General features: G+C 40.1%; 1 protein-coding gene and 1 pseudogene across 4 annotated transcripts in view; one reads left to right on the forward strand and one right to left on the reverse strand.

The window, feature by feature from the left end:
• Positions 1 to 15,477, reverse strand: part of STEAP2 (STEAP2 metalloreductase) — a 43,227-nt gene that overhangs the window by 17,987 nt on the left and 9,763 nt on the right. The window contains exon 1 of one of the 4 annotated variants that reach the window (XM_060196266.1): positions 11,737 to 11,850. The exons of the other annotated variants lie outside the window; for them this stretch is intronic. The gene's annotated coding sequence lies outside the window, so the exon portion shown is untranslated. Of the gene's footprint in view, positions 1 to 11,736; positions 11,851 to 15,477 lie in introns of those variants that run through there. 4 annotated transcript variants of the gene reach the window in all.
• LOC132540025 (U6 spliceosomal RNA) lies at positions 12,177 to 12,275 on the forward strand (annotated as a pseudogene).

Below are 15,477 nucleotides of genomic sequence, written 5' to 3' on the forward strand. Positions count from 1 at the left end.
ACATTCAGAAGATAGTTAATTTGCCCAAGGTCAAAAAGAAGTGGCAAAACAAGTACTAAGAGCCAGACAATCAGTCTAAAGCATCTCAGATTTGGATGCATATAAAGAACTTAAGGAACAGCTATTATTTTGGATGTGGGTGGTACAAAGTAAAAGAACTATAAACTTGGTCAGACCATTATTCATCAGTACTACCTAGTAATCTTAATGTCTAATTTAGATCCTAGGAAACTAGAAAATTCACTATTTTAAAATTTATCATACATATTTCATTGCACACCTCTTTTGACAGTATGGGTAGTGTGTCTGTTCCCTTAAAATATTCTCATTCAAAAGGCAGACAGGGGTCAGAGAGCTCAGAGTAGTACAGATCCATCAGTGTCCCCTTAGAGATACTGTTGGCAATCATGGGAATCAGGAATAAAGGAACCAAAAGTATCATGCACAAGGACCTGGGTTCAAGTCCCTACTCCCCACCTACAGGGAGGGACGATTCTTCAGAAGCAGTGAAGCAGGTTTGCAGGTGTCTATCTTTCTCGCTCCCTGTCTCCTCCTCTTTTCTCAATTTCTCTCTGTCCTATCTAATAAAAATAGGAAAGAAGCGGGGACCAGGCAGTAGAGCAGTGGGCTAAGAGCACGTGGTGCGAAGCGGAAGGATGGGCATAAGGATACTGGTTCAGGCCCCCAACTCCTCACCTGTAGGAGGGGAGATGCTTAAGAAGAGGTGAAACAGATCTGCAGCTGTCTTTCTCTCCCCCTCCTCTCTTGATTTTTCTCTGTCCTATCTAACAACAACAACAACACAATAACAATAACAATAACAACAAGACAAGGGCAACAAAGTTGAAAAAATGGCCTCCAGGAGTAATAGATTCATAGTGCAGGTACCAAGCTCCACCGATAACCCTGTAGGCAAAAAAAAAAATAGGAAGAGAGGAAGGAAGGAAGGAAAAAATGGCCACTGGAGAGGTGGATTTGTTGTGCTGGTACCTAGCCCCTGGCAATTAAAAATAATAATAGTAACAAGGAACCAAAGGTAATTAAATCACTACTCGTTTCATTTGACAATTGGGGTGAACTAATCAACTTACTTATTCTGAACTATATATGCTAAGATTGAAAAGGTTACTAAAGTTTATATATCCTCATCTTGAGTTCCACTGAGGATAAATTTCAGAATCTCCCAAAATTTAAGAGTTATAAAGTCTTTACATTTAGGAATCATGACTGTACAATGATTTTTTTTTAAAAGCAATAATAATCAAGGGCTTTTAGATTAAAACTGAAAAGAACAAAGCAGTATTATCTACCTATTTATTTATTCCCTTTTTTAATTTTATTTATTTATTTATTTTAAAGATTTTATTTATTTATGAGAAAGACAGGAGGAGAGAGAAAAAACCAGACATCACTCTGGCACATGTGCTGCCTGGGATCGAACTCATACTTGAGAGTCCAAAGCTTTATCACTGCGCCACCTCCCGGACCACATGCCCTTGTTGTTTTATTGTTGTCGTCGTTGTTGGATAGGACAGAGAGAAATGGAAGAGAAAGGGGGAGAGAAAAACAGACACCTGCAGACCTGCTTCTGTGAAGTGACTCCCCTGCAGGTGGGGAGAACCAGGATCCTTACGCCAGTCCTTGTGCTTTGCGCCAGGTGCGCTTAATCCGCTGCAATACCGCCTAACTCCCAATTATCTATATATTTTTGCCCAACTCCCAATTATCTACCTATTTTATAAAGCAAGCTCAAAACCCATCCAAGGGGGCCAGGTGGTGGCAGCAGGTTAAGCGCACCTGGAGCAAGGGCCAGCGTAGGGATCCCGATTCTAGCCCCTGGTTCCCCACCGGGGGTAGGGGGGGGTCAATTCACAAGTGGTGAAGCAGGTCTGGAGGTGTCTATCTTTCTCTCCCCCTCTCTGTCTCCATTTCCCTCTGTCCTATCCAACAATGACAATAACAATAACAACAACAATAATAATCACAACAACGATAAGGCAACAAAAGGGAAACAATGGCCTCCAGGTGCAGTGTATTCGTAGTGCAGGTACCAAGCCCCAGCAATAACCCTGGAGGTGCAAAAAAAAAAAAAATTCAGTAAGTAAGAATGTAAACAGGTAAAAATACACAGGTAATGGGAAACTAGGGATTCCTTTGGATTCCCCCTGCCCCCCCCCCCCATAGGTACTACGTATGGGCCTAGACCTCTAATAGATCCCTCTTTTCTGGTCACTTCCATCAGGAATGTCATCAGAAGCCCTCTTGTGAGCTTCTTCAGGACCATATCCTCACTATAAACTAGCAATGATAAAGACTGCCCCACTCTCTAAAGAAATGCTGGCTGGGTTATCCTACTCTGCCACTCCAGAAAAACTGGTCCTGAAATGAGTGTAGTGTGTGCACTTAACCAGGTGCACTGCTACCTGTCCCCTTGAAATGAGTGTAGACTAGGATGTTCCCAGCTGTGACCATGGGCTGTGAGTTCAGACTGACAGGAATTCAGGTTATACAGGCCCCTGTGCTAAATATCAGTAATATATGGGCCCGAGGTCAGATGGATAGGATAAAAAGTTCATTGTACTTATGTATTTTCTTTAAGTTTGGGAACCACTCTCTGCCCTAATACCTAGTGATCTTAATGTCTAACTTAGATCCTAGGAAACTAGAAAACTCACTATTTTAAAATTTATCATACATACTTCACTGCGCACCTCTTATGACAGTATGGGCAGTAAGTGTGTCTGTTCCCTTAATATATTCTCATTTTCTAGCCCTATTCTCAACTCTGACACTATATTCCCAGACAATATTTTTAGTCCATTTCCATGTGAGCTATCAAGCTCAAGTAAAATTATTAAATTCGTGTACCCCTACAAACATACCGAAAATAGACTTCCTAATTTCTTTCCATCCAAAAATCCTTTTTAAAAAACATTTTTATTGGCAGTCGGATGGTAGTGCAGTGGGTTAAGCACAGGTGGCACAAAGCTCAAGGACCGGCGTAAGGATCCTGGCTCGAGCCCCCAGCTCCCCACCTGCAGGGGAGTCGCTTCACAGGCGGTGAAGCAGGTCTACAGGTATCTTTCTTTCTCCCTCTCTCTCTTCCCCTCCTTTCTCCAGTTTTCTCTGTCCTATCCAACAATAATGACAATAATTACTGTAACAATAAAACAAGGACAACAAAAGGGAATAAATAAATATTTACAAAAATTTATTATCTTTATTTATTTTTAAATATTTATTCCCTTTTATTGCCCTTGTTTTACTGTAGTTACTATTGTTGTTGTCATTGCTGTTGGATAGGACAGAGAGAAATGGAGAGAGGAGGGGAAGGTAGAGAGGGGGAGAGAAAGAAAGACACCTGCAGACCTGCTTTACCACTTATGAAACAACTCCCTGCAGTGGGGAGCCAGGGGCTCGAACCTGGATCCCTAGTCCGGTCCAGCTGCTAAGCTACCGCCCTACTCCCTATATTTATTTATTTGTTTGTTTGTTTGTTTATTGAGTAGTGCTGGGAGTACTGTGAGAAACAGGTTAAATGTGAGGCTTTTCCCATCGAAAAATGGGAAACTGAGGAAACAAACCTTCCTGTAAGACTCCCTCTTTCGAGGCTGAGCTTGGAAGAGGCACGGACTCAGTTTTTTGCTTCCCTGCCAGTCCCTCCCTGTCTCCAGAAAACCTGCATTTTTCTGCCTCCAGGATCCCAGCATTCCTTAAAACATTAAGCCTGTTGCCCTTGCTCCACCCTGCATTCCTTGATACTATGGCCCATTCTTTTATTATCTACATATCAATCTTCTGTTTTGTCTAACAAATAACTTAAGGCCTCCTCCCTATTCCCCCACCCATTCTGCTCATTTAATATATTCTTTTCCTACCCTCAAGACTGTAGGGTATTATTAATCCTACCAGTTAAACCCCTAGCAACAGTTGCTAAGGAAGTCTCTACCTTTCCCAGCCCCCTTTTTACCTTTCTCTGCCCCCCCTTTCCTAACCATGTATGGTATTGTCAAGCCACTTCCATTTGCAACTGGTGGGCTTCCGGTTTCTGGCCTGGAGGAGCACATGCTTGGACTGGGAGGCTGATGCCAACCAATGTGGTTTGCGCCATGTGGATTAACCAGGTGTGCTACTGCCCAACTCTGGGGCACTTGGATGAATAAAGATTTGAATGGCCTTGTCACAACGAGCTTGGTTCCTGGGTCATCTCTCTTGCACGAGCTAGCCAACAGGATAGAGATACCCAGAGATTGAGAGGAAGGGGGAGACAGATAGGAAGAGAAACAGACACCTGCAGCACTGCTTCACCATTTGTGAAGCTTTCTCCCTGCAAGTGGGTATGGGGGCTTAAACCTGGGTCCTTGTGCATTGTAACATGTACACTCAACCAAGTGCACCACCACCCAGCCCCTCCTAAAATCCTTATTCTCAACTGCTCTGTTCCTACTTTTTGATTCCTACATTTTGTTCTGCTTTATTTCTTATTGACTTTCAGCCACCAAGTTGCAGATGCTACTATGATTCCATCCTGACTTCCCTGGGCAAGTGACCTCACCAAAGTATACTAGAACTCCACCTCCCCAGAGCCCTACCCCACTAGGGAAAGACAGAAACAAGCTGGTGGTATGGATCAACCAGCCAATGCCCATGTCCAGTAGAGATGCAATTACAGAAGCAAGACCTCCCACCTTCTGCACCCCACAAAGAATTTTGGTTCATGCTCCCAGTGGGGAATTTTAGGGGGAAATGACTAGAGGGCTCCGAACTCCAACTCCATCAGGACCCAGAGAGAGAAAAGGAAAAAAGGAAGGATACTCAGAAGTAGCAACAGGTATAGATGTGACTTAGAAAGGAACAAAAGGTAGGACCCTAGAAAAAAATAGAAAAAAAAAATATATATATAAATGTAGATACTTATAGAAATAATAGTCAACCCATGTGTGTGACCTTGGGAAAACTACTGTTTCCAATGGAGAAAATGGGGGCACAGAACTCTGGTGGTGGGAATGATATGGAATTAAATCCTTGTCATCTTATAATTTAGTAAATCAATATTAAATCACTAGTAAAAATACATAGGTGATAAGAATGCCATCTATAGGCCCATCGTTGTATCATGTGATTTTACACATAGCAAGGGTGATTCTGCCTCTTCATGTTTGGGCATTATTTATATTATATTTCCAGTGGCAAGTTCTAACAGAAGTTCATAATAGTATAATCATGGTTACAAAATACAAGTTGCCCTAATAAATAAGACTCTTCTCATTACAGTTTTAAGGAATGTAAAATAACTCATGAGAGAGGAGATACCCTTTGATGGATCTGAGAAATGAATTGTGTGTTGCTGAAATTATTTAATAATAGCATGTGTCTGCATGCTCCTTTACAGTTTATGATGTTTTAAAATATTCATTTATTTGATTCACTTTTAAAAGGTTTTTTTCCACTTTATTGGGGATGGGAGTTACTTGTTTATAATACAGTTGTTGAAACAGATACAGTCTCTCACCTCCCACAATTTATTTCCAATATAGATAGAAAGACCAGAGTCTTGTTCAGTTTTGGCATATGATGGTGCCAAAGATTGAATCTGGGACCTCTGGGAACTTAAGCATGCACATCTGGTATACCACTACTAGTGTACAATGAGATACCTCCTCAGCCTAAACTTTGATTCTCATTTTCTTTGAGATATGTATCATGCCAGGCAGCAATAGATAGCATAATGGTTATGCAAAGAGACTCTCATGCCTGAGACTCCAAAGTCCCAGGTTCAATCCCCTGCACCACCATAAGCCAGACCTGAGCCGTGCTCTGGGTTAAAAAATGTGTGTGTGTGTGTGTGTGTGTGTGTGTGTGTGTGTGTGTGTGTGTACCATGTCCATTTTTAAAAATGTATTAGTTTATTAACACAAGAGAAAGAAGAGAGAGGGAATCAGAGCATCACTCTGGCACATGTGATACCAGGGATTGAGTTCCAGACCTTTTGCTTTTAGGTCCAAAGCTTTAGCTACTGCAACACCTCCTGGGATGGTCATACCCAATTTTTCCCCCCCAATTCCCCCCTTTTTAAAAAATTTGTGATTAATAGTGGTTTACCAGATTATAAGACTGCATGGTTTAGTTCCACACTACACCTACCACCAAGTTCTATGACCCCATCCTCCCATGATTAACTACCATAGTTCTCACAGACTTAGAGACAGTTTGCTTACTTCTGTTCTGGTTTTTGTTTTTGTTTTTGGCAGTTTTCCGTTTCAGTTTCTGTTGGTATGCATGAGACCCCTTCTGTTTCATTTGGTTTAAATCCCTCCTGCTTAACACTATTCTATTTACATAACCACTGCATTCTATTTACATAACCACTGTTAACAAGCACCACCCTCCCTCCAGGGCATTGGTGGTTCAGTGATAGGATTCTCGCCTGCTCCGCCCCCTCCTTGTCACACTCTGATTTTCACCATTCACTTTCCTCTCCACCCTCTCTATGTCACATCCTGTTTCCACCCTACTTGGCAAGTATATATAAAGACAGCATTGTGAGTTTTAGGGTACCTTGAGTTTAGCTTAGCTCGGTTTAGATTGTGCTGCGTCCTGCATGAATAAAGAGATACTGCCTACAGCTCAACCATGAGTCCCTGGTCGTCTGTTACCTGCCCGTGAAGCCAGCCCGGCGAAAACAACAAGTTTCCATGATTCACATATGATTGAAAGCATTTGTACCTCTTTACTTATTTAGCTATATATAATCACTTCTAGTTCCAACCATTTTGTCTCACAGGACACAATATCATCTTTTTTATTGCAGAGTAGTAGTCCATGGAGTATATATCTCAAGCCAGGACAGCTGGGTGACAGCATCAGGTAACAGTGAAAGAGGCCCTGTTGTTGTTCATAACAGCCTTACCCATGCCACCTATGTAGACTAATTGTCTCAGCAGCTGCCCACTCAGCCCACCACACCTCTATAATAATTCTTCTAAACTTTAAACCAGAAAGGAATAAAAGAAAAGTGGAAACTTTAAGTAGTTTTTTAGAACTTAGTCCCCCATAACAGTGGGTCCCAGAGGATGAAGCCACAGAGGAATGCATCATGGGTACAAACTGCCAGAGTCCTTCCTGTTTGTGATACATCTACAACTTCCAACAGCTGTTTTGGCAGTACTCTGTTTTGGCAATATAGCTTTGGCTAAGCACTTGTGATTTAGACTCCATGGTCACTACCCAGATACAGACTGATGGCTCTGGTCTTCATGGACCAGATAGACTGGGAAGATAAAGGAAAGCACCTACAAGGATGGACCAAGATGGCAGGTTGATGAAAACCTCAAATTCAACAGAATTATTTAGACCTCCTGATGAGGACTTCAAAGCTCTGATTCTAAGTATGCTCAGCAAATTGAGAAGCTCTATGGAAAGGACTGAAACAAATTCAGAGAAAAGATTAAGGGGATTATAGAAAAGTTAGTAATAGTCATCAGAGAAATGAAGAGTGCAGTGACTGAGTTCAGAAGGATACACCTGCAGGAAGATAGACCTCAAAGGTCAAACAAAAGAAGAAAGAGAAAGCCACCTTCTATCCACCCCCTCCCCCCCCAAAAAAAAACCAGCAAAAGAAAAAAACACTAAAACAAGGCTGGCAAAATAGTTCATTTGGATAGTGTGCTTCTTTTGTTATGTATAGGATCCAGATTTCAGCCCAGCTCCCACTGCATTGAAGGAAGCTTTGGTGCTGTGGCCAATTTCACATTCTCTCTCTCTCTCTCTCTCACTCTTACACACACACACACACACTTTCTCTCTACCTTTAAAAATACACTAAAATACAATAAAACAAGGGCAACAAAAGGGAATAAATAAATATTTTAAAAAAACTACATGTGCAGTGGTATTCTTGGCAATAAGAGGGGGCAGAAAAAATACACTAAAATAAATGAATAACTCCAGAATTATGGGACAACATTCTCATCATAGGAATGTAGGAAGGAGAATAGAGAGGAAAAGGCCAGGTGATGGTGCACCACATGTTATAATGTGCAAGGGCCCAGTTTTGGGCCCAGGTTTGAGTACCCAGTCTCCAAATGCGGTGGGGGAGGGGGGAGCTTTACAAGTGGTGAAGCAGTGTTGCAGGTGTCTCTCCCTCTTCTTCTCTCTCTCTCTCTCTCTCTCTCTCTCTCTTGCCTCCAATGTTATCACTGGGACTCACTGCATACACTAAGAATCAACTGTTACTAGCAGCTATCTTTTTTCCATTGTTGCTGATGTTGCTGCTGTCATTCTTGTTGGACAGCACAGAGAGAAATTGAGAGAGGAGGGGAAGACAGAGAGGGAGAGAAAAAGATAGATATCTTCAGACTTGTTTCATCATTTGAAAAGTGACCCCTCTGCAGGTAGGAAGCTGGGGCTCGAACCGGGATCCTTGGGCGGGTCCTTGCGCCTGGCACTATGTGCACTTAACTCTCTGTATTACTACCTGGATCCCCCTCTCTCCCTATCATCCCCTTCCCTCTCAATTTCTGGCAGTCTCTATCCAGTGAATAAAGATTAAAAAATTAAAAAGTGAGAATTGAGGAAGGCACAGAAGTCAAAGTTGAAGAAATATTATCTGAGAACTTATTCCAAATTACAGGAGATGCATCCTCCCCACACCACCACCACTACCACCATTATTCAAGATGCTCAAATGGCTCCAAAGACTGAATCCAAACTTAAGTTCTCCGGGGTACATAATAATTAAATGGTGAAGATCAAAGACAAAGAGAGGATTCTGAAGGCTATTAGAAAAAAAAGAAAAAGTCACCTATAAGAGAAATCTCATACTATCTGCTGATTGCTCTACTGAATTCTAAAGAATGGAAGGAAATGGCAGGATACATTCAAAGTTTTGAATGGAAAAGACCTGCATCCAAGAGTACTTTATCCAGTTAGGAGTTGCTAGAGAGATGAAGAGATTTTTTTCAGACAAGCAATAGCTAAAGGAATTCACTGCCACTAAATTAGCCCTGTAAGAAATACTAAAAGGACTTTTATAAAATGAAAGCATGGAATGACTTTTCTCATTGACATTTAACAAAGTCCAGTGAAGACCATGGGCTCAGGAAGAAGAAGTGAGGTTAACAAAGGTGATAGGGAAAGGAAGCTGAAGGAAGGCAGGTGGTCCAATGGACTTAGGAAGAGGGATACTGGCAATTTGGCAGATTGCTGTGGAGTAATGCATTTTGAGGGTGTGAGAAATTCTACTTCTAAAACATTTGTAGGCTTTTTAACCAAGGTTGCCTCAAATAAAATAATATTAATAAACAAATTAAATATAAAAACCATATAGACACATAATTATCAAGCAATACTAACTTTGTATAGTTAAAATATGAATAACAACACTTAGTTTTAGGTAAATCCAAAGAGATAAGCTTATCAGATAAACTTTTAAATACTTCTGATTTTTTAAAAATTAAAGTGAGCAGAGACCTAAGTTCATTAATATTAGAAAATAAAACATGATTACTATGCAATTCTTCAAGAACCCATTTGTCTTCCATGGAATCTGCAGAAACAGTCTGCTTTAAGCCATCAGGGAACTGAGCTAGGTGGTGGTGTACCCTATATAGAATATAGGGTCCAGATTCAAGCAGCAGGTTTCCACCTACATGGGGGGGGGGGGAGCTTCACAAACATGGAGCAGTGCTTCAGGCAGCTCTCTCTTTCTTCCTACTTCTCTGTAAAAACAAAAGTAAACAAGCAAAAAAGAAAAAATGGCTGCCAGAAGTGGTGGAGTTGTGCATGCAACAAGCACCAGTGAAAACCCTGGTGGCAAAAACAAACAGATACCTGAAATGGAATTGGCGTATCGCACCAAAGTCAAAGACTCTGGGGTGGGTGGGTGGGGAGAATACAGGTCCAAGAAGGATTCAGAGGACCTAGTGGGGGTTGTATTGTTATATGGGAAACTGGGGAATGTTATGCTTGTACAAACTATTGTATTTACTGTTGAACGTAAAACATTAATTCCCCAATTAAAAAAAACAGATAAACAGATTAATAAGTAAATAAATTGACATAAGGGAAGAAGGGACAACAATGTATTCATATCTTATAGATTACACACAAACATAATTAAGAGCAAATTATCTCTATGAGCTCTGAGAAACTATCTGGTACAGAGATAATGGGCAAGATCTCACCAATTTATAGTTCGCTGAATCACTTGATTAAGCTTAGCAGAGCTAAAGCTGACACTTGTGATATCCATAAAAATGGGGCTAAATAAACTTCGAAGCAACTCAGATGCCCAATGACAGATGAATGACTAAGATGAATGACTAAGAAAGAATAACTAAGAATACTACTTAGCTGTTAAAAATGAAGCCATCTCCTTTGCCTCATCTTGAATGGAACTTGAAGCATTCATGTTAAGTAAGATAAGCCAACAAGAGAAGAGCAAATACCAGATGGTATCACTTACAGATGGAATATTAGGAACAAGGAAAGAAAAGGAAAACAAGTGAAACTGGGACTAGGTATGGTGTATTACACCAAAGCAAAAGACTGAGAAAGAACCTCAGTTGGGGGTGAGTGTTTTACAGACATTTCTCATGGGGAGAAGAAAAAATTGTACCCATGGAGGAGGACCCAGTGGGGGTTGAATGGAAATATGGAAAACTGAGAAGTGCTACACATGTACTAAATATTACATTTCACTGTTGATTATAAACCATTAATCTCCTAATAAAGAAAAGAAAAATTATACCCATGTGCTAAAAATCATACTGTAAACCATTATCCACACCCCCCCATAAAATGATTTTAAAAACAGGATTAGATGAAGTGAATTATGTCAGTATCTGAAGGTTTATTTAGTTTCTTTTTAAGAATTTCTTAAAAGTACTTTTATTTATTTACTATTAGAGAGAGATAGAGAGGGGAGGGAGAGAGAGAAAGGCACGTATAACCAGCTTCACCACCTGTGAAACTTTCCCCCCTGCATGTGGGGACCACGGGCTTGAATTTGAGTCCTTGTGTAACTTGTGCTCAATCAGGTGTACCACCACCTGGCCCCTGATATATATGTATAATGAAGAGATGAGTCTTGGCATATTAAGTTACCAGGAATCAAACCTGGGGCCTCAGGCAACTTCCCAGCCGTGAAGGTTTATCTACTTACAAGAAAAAATATGGTAAACTAAATATTTTCCATTGCATATTTCTTTTTTTTTCTTTCTTTTCTTCATTTTTTTAAAATTTATTTCTTTATTGGGGAATTAATGTTTTACATTCAACAGTAAATACAATAGTTTGTACATGCATAACATTCCCAGTTTCCCATTTAACAATACAACCCCCACTATGTCATTTAACATCCTTCATGGACCTGTATTCTCCCCACCCACCCACCCCAGAGTCTTTTACTTTGGTGCAATATGCCAATGCCATTGCGTATTTCTACTGACAAGAAATTATACAATTATAATTATAAAGGCAGTTCTACAATGCTATGACCCAGTATGAATTTATCCAGGCTATTGTGTACTTTGTACATAGAAGAGATCGTGATGACATAATACTTAAGAATTCATAATCAGAGTCAGAATGTACTGACAATAAAAAAGCAGAAAGAAAAAAAAGCCCTCACATCAGCATATAAGCAAGAACTAAAATGTGTAATCAAGGGTACAGTTTCTTCATAAAATTAGGAAGTCATACTTTCTAAAACTATATAAATAAAACAGTACTTACAGCAGACTGGGGAAGTGGATAAAATACTGGATTTGTAAGCTTGAAGTTCTGAGTTTGAGCCCCAGCATTTGATGTACTGGAGTGATGTCTCCTCCTCTCATATATTAAAAGAAAACTTTTAAAAAATAGTAAGTACTGGGAGTCGGGCTGTAGCGCAGCGGGTTAAGCGCAGGTGGCGCAAAGCACAAGGACCGGCATAAGGATCCCGGTTCGACCACTGGCTCCCCACCAGCAGGGGAGTCGCTTCACAGGCGGTGAAGCAGGTCTGCAGGTGTCTGTCTTTCTCTCCTCCTCTCTGTCTTCCCCTCCTCTCTCCATTTCTCTCTGTCCTATCCAACAACGACAACAATAATAACTACAACAATAAAACAACAAGGGCAACAAAAGGGAATAAATAAATAAAATAAATATTAAAAAAAATAGTAAGTGCTACAGTGCTCGCTGCAGCAGCACATACTCAAATTGGAACAATACAGAGAAGATTAGCATTGCCCCCACTCAAGGATGACATGCAAATTCATGAAATATGCCATATTAAAAAAAAAAAGTACTACAAAATAAACCCTAATATATGGGACTTCTTCAAACCAGATTACAGTTTCATTCTAGCTTAAAACTATAGGGACCCCAAATTAAGTTTAGTAAATGGTGACCTTATCTTAAAAGTGCTTCATAAGCAGTGAAACAATTCTGAAGGTAACTTTCTCTTTCCTCTCTGTCTCCCCCCAACCTCAATTTCTCTCTGCCCTATCCAATAAAAAAATGGGAAGAAGAAAAAAAAAGGAAAAAAAATAGCTGCCAGGAACAGTGGATTTGTCATGCTGGCACCGAGCTCCAACAATAACCCCTTTCCACTGAAGGTATGTCTTTCCTTCTTTAAGGGATCAAAATGTACTTTAAAACAAAAGAATAGTAATCATAACATTTCAGTTGATAGTCCTCTTACTGATCCCATTCCGCTTTTACTGACATAAAATATATTTTAATATTTATCTTTTTTTAAAAAAATATCTTTATTTATTGATACAGTCAGAAATTGAGAGGAAAGGGGAGGATAGAGAGAGAGACACACACCTGCAGCACTGTTTGACCACTTGCTAAAGCTTACCCCCTGCAGGTGGGGCTGGAGGCTCAAATTCAGGTCCTTGTCCATTGTAACAAGTTCACTCAACAAGCTGTGCCACCACCTGCCCCTCCTCTTCTCTTGTTTTACATATTAAACTACTTTTTTTTTGCCTCCAGGGTTATTGTTGGGGCTCAGTGCCTGCAACCTTTTGTTGCCCTTGTTGTTTATTACTTTTTAATTTTATGTATTTACTACTACTGTTATTATTATTATTAAATGTATGTATGTATGTATGTATTTTTACCAGAGCACTGCTCAGCTCTGGCTTATGGTGGTGCAGAGGGTTGAACCTGGGACTTTGGAGCCTCAGGCATGAAAGTCTCTTTGCATAACTATTATGCTATCTACCCCTGCCCTCACCTCTTCTTTTTAAATTTAACCAGAGCACTGCTAAGGTCTAGCTTACAGTGGGGCAGGAGATTGAACCTGAGACCTCACTGCCTCAAGCATGACAATCTTTCTGTCATCCATTATGCTATCTCCCATACTCGAAAGCCTTTTGTTTCTGAGAACTACTAATTAAGTACACACTAAGAACTTTTTATATCAAAGTGTTCCTTTAGTCTGTCAGAAGAACCTTTCTAGAAAAGAAGAGAATGCACCCTAGAACAAGTTATCTGCAACTGAAATGTTTAATACTCAGATGAAATATCAAATATCCAGACCTAAGTTTTTACAACTGAATGGTGAAATTTAGTGTTTTGACTTTGGGGGTTCATAAAAACAACTCTGTTGGTGATTTAAAAAACAGGTGAAACCCAATTTTTTATTTATATCTAGGGCAGTAAATAATTTGAGGGCAGAATTTACTTTTATTGGATAAAGCCAGCCAGAAATTGAGAGGGGATGGGGGAAACAAAGAGGGAGGGAGACAGAGAGACACCTGCAGCACTGATTCACCAGTCACAAAGCTTTCCCCTTGAAGGTGGGGACTAGGGGCTTGAACTAGAGTCCTTCCACACTGTAACATGTGTGCTCAACCAGGTGCACCACCACTTGGTCCCAAGGCAGAATTTTTTTTTTTAAGATTTTATTCTTTAGATGAAGTGTAGAATACTATTAGAAGCAGTGGCATCTCTCCCTCTTTGTCTCTTTATCTGAAAAAGTTAGCCCTGAGCAATGAGATTGCACATGCATGAACACCCTTAATAGGTTATGAATGAATAAAGGATAGAAAACTCCAGGAAAAAAAAATCTGATATTGGAAGAAAAGTAAGAATGTGATTTCCTAGTGTAACAACAGCATAACTATCAGTGGGGGAACTTGTTAGGAATACAAATTTGGAGGCTTTACCTCATATCTCCTAAATCAGAAATCCTAGGGGTGGAGCCCTACAATTTTTTTTTTGCTGTTAGAACATAAATGTAATTAGCATAAGGCTGATGTCAGCCTGATGAGCATACAACAGACTTAGTACAAACCCACAAGGGATTGTGGGTGTATAGGAAGTTATTTAAACAAGTGTCTGGTGGTGGAAATCGCTCTCTCTGTTCCTGCTGCCCTTCTCCCTGGGACCTGCCTTTCCACTTCCTTCCACCTGAACAACCACCTAGCTTAAGGACTTATTGCTCTCTGCCATCATGAATAGCCAACTTGCCTCTTTGTCTATTGTGCTGTCAGGGTTCTTATGTACCTAAAAAACCTGAAGTGTAATAAACTTCCCGTACCCAGTCAAAGCTGGCAGAATTTTTTTTTAATTACTATATTTTGCTTTTTTCCCCCTTTCTTTTATTTTGATAGGACAAATAGAAATTGAGACAAGGGAGAGAAAGAGACTTGTAACACTGTTTCACTGCTTGTGAAATTTTTCACTGCAGGCGGAGACTGGGGCTTGAACCCTGGTCTTTGTACATAGTCAGATGTGTGTTCAACCAGGTACACAACTGCCTAGCCCTACAATCAGTATTTTAAAGAGTATTGAGGTGATGTAAAGGTGACGTAAAACAACCCTCTTAAAAATAATACAGTCCATCTACTAGTTAACTGTTTGAAAATTAAAATCCACTTAAGGAATATTACTACGTTCTTTCACTATGCTGAAACTCCTGTGTAATCAGTGTGTGTCCTCATTTGAAAATCACTTTCAAAATTTGTGACACAGTAATTTTATTAAAGCTATGTAGATTTATTCTCTGAAATTCTACTTATAAAGAGACTCACAGGTAGAGGAGATAGCACAATGGTTATGCAAGCAGACTCTCATGCCTAAGGCTCTAAAGTCCCAGGTTCAATCCCTCATGCAACCATAAGCCAGAGCTGAGTAGTGCTCTAGTAAAATAAACAAAGAAACAATAAAGGGACTCTGCCACACTGCTAGTGTGAATGCAAACCAGTGCAGCCCCCTTGGAAGACTATCTGGAGAATCCTTAACAAATAAAAATAGAATTACCTTAAGATCTAGCAATACCACTCTTAGATATGTTACCCAACGGACACTCAAACACTGGAAGGGACATATGCACCACTCTGTTCCTAGCTGCCTTATTTACAATAGCCAAAGAGTGGAAGCAGCCTAAATGTCCATCAGCAAATGACTGGCTCAAAAGTTATCAGCTATATACTCCATGAAATACTATTCTGTAATTAAAAAGATGTTTTTTTTATGGAACAAAGT

Source organism: Erinaceus europaeus, chromosome 8 (assembly GCF_950295315.1).
Source record: "Erinaceus europaeus chromosome 8, mEriEur2.1, whole genome shotgun sequence".
Lineage (NCBI taxonomy): Eukaryota > Metazoa > Chordata > Mammalia > Eulipotyphla > Erinaceidae > Erinaceus > Erinaceus europaeus.